This window comes from Gossypium arboreum, chromosome 8 (genome assembly GCF_025698485.1).
Source record: "Gossypium arboreum isolate Shixiya-1 chromosome 8, ASM2569848v2, whole genome shotgun sequence".
Taxonomy (NCBI): Eukaryota; Viridiplantae; Streptophyta; class Magnoliopsida; order Malvales; family Malvaceae; genus Gossypium; species Gossypium arboreum.
In genome coordinates, this window is record NC_069077.1 from 2,916,932 (window position 1) to 2,918,891 (window position 1,960).

The window sequence follows — 1,960 nt, forward strand, 5'->3', positions numbered from 1 at the left end:
TACAAATAAATAAAATAAATATTTTATTGTATTAAATATAATCTTTAAAATTTTATATTTTGGGTTGAGTTATTTAGTTGGGTAAAAGTTTTTTTTAGATTTTTGACAATGAATTTAATTGTTATTGAGTAGTGATTTAATATTGATATAAATATATATAATAATTATTTAACATGTATAAATAATATGATTTTTATAATATAATATATTTGGATTAAGTCGGGCCGGGCTTGGGCAAGAAATATTGCCCAAGACTTGGCCCATGTAGAAAGTGGGCTTTAAATTTTACCCAAAGTCCATTTTTTGGGCCCTATATTTTGTTCAAACTCTCCAATTTCTCGGGTAGCCCAACCAATGAGCAAATCTAATATGAATCGACTAAAAATACATGCATGAATGTATTTAGGGTAAATTGCACTCAATGTCACTAAATTACTAGTAAGTTTACGTTTTGGTCACTTAACTTCGAAATGTTATAAAATAGTCGCTGAATTATTTAAAAGTTATAAAATAGTCGCTATTTAAAAGCTCAAATTTTAAAAAATAAAAATTCAGAAAAAGAAAATAAAAAAAAAAAGAAAAAGAAAAAATGAGCACAAATAAATAAGAAATTGGAAAGTAAACTTTGCCATTTACCTATGACTTTGCTTCAAGATAAAGTGAGAAATTTATAAAAAGACAAATTGGAAAGTAATAAAATCGATGAATATCTTACACTTAAATGGTTTACACATGAAACTCACATCCGTAAAAGGAAAGTATTTAATTGTTCTTTTCAACCGAACTTAAAATCGTAAATTGGCAAGTGTAATCATATATAAGTAAAGAACCTAGTCATTCATAACCCCAATCAAAATGAATTTTCACAGCTGCCTCCTCACAAAGTGAAATGTTTTGCTAGGTTTTCATTTCTCATTCTTTAAGAATTATCGATCCTTGAAACCTACTCTTTTTAAACAATTTTTTAGTTAAGCACAATAGTTTCACCAATAACTTGAGTACCATTTTATTCCATTGGATTCATTCATTTCCTTGTAGTTCTAAGAACAGTAACCTTCCGAGAACATAGAGTGGTCATATAAACAAACAAGCATTAATCACTCATAAAAAATGGTTATTGGATAGGTTGTTTCTAGGAAAGTAGGAGTTTCTCGTGTAGGAGCAAAACTTACAACACTAGGTCTTTTGATAATACCATCTTTTATCCTCCGTTGCAGATCTATGCATTCTTCCTGTTAACACATCATCATGCAACTAAGCATACAATGCAATAAGTTACCAAAATTCACAATAATATCATATCTCATGTGGAATGAATTTACGATGAACATATCGACTCCAAAATAGCATAGAAACAGATATAACCGGTATCCAACAACACAAGGGATAACTAATACACCAAGGAAGCTCAAGCAGTTATTTGAAATCTGTGAATCAAATATGGGAAAATAGTGGAGATGAACGCATACACACTCAATCACATTCCCAGCTTGCATTCCCAACTTTTAAAAGTTCACAACTAAGGACCTTATTAACACTCAAAACGACCATAGAATAAGTAAAAGTCACATCTGGTTTATTAAATTCCTTAGTTGTGAACTTTTAAAAGCTGGGAATGCAAGCTTATCGCGAAATAAGGGATTTGCTCCAATCAGCATCTTAAGCTCTACAAGCATGATATTCCAAGCAGATTTCCTGTCACTGTATTTTGAAAGCTGCTTATTTTGTCTGATAACAGAATACAAACAGAAAATTTGCAAGAGTACACACCTAAAGTTATCAAGAGTAAGCAAATGTGTAATCTCTTTAAAATGTTCCTTGTTAAGGGATGCAAAACCTTCAGATCCTTTACAATAATTTCAACAGCCTTTGCTCGATCCTGCCTGGTAGAAGATAATGCTTAGATTAATCCAACCATACAAAAAAAATATGACCCTTTGCATTATCGCCATTCAATTCA

The 1,960-nt window shown here is 30.6% G+C and overlaps 1 long non-coding RNA gene across 1 annotated transcript; it reads right to left on the reverse strand.

Annotated features, from left to right (window-relative positions):
• Positions 1-981: 981 nt before the first annotated feature.
• LOC128296298 (uncharacterized) lies at positions 982-1,670 on the reverse strand. Its single transcript, XR_008286857.1, has 2 exons — positions 1,173-1,670; positions 982-1,054 (listed from the first exon to the last, which is right to left on the reverse strand). It is a non-coding gene; the product is annotated as an uncharacterized LOC128296298 (long non-coding RNA).
• Between the last annotated feature and the right edge of the window lie 290 nt (positions 1,671-1,960).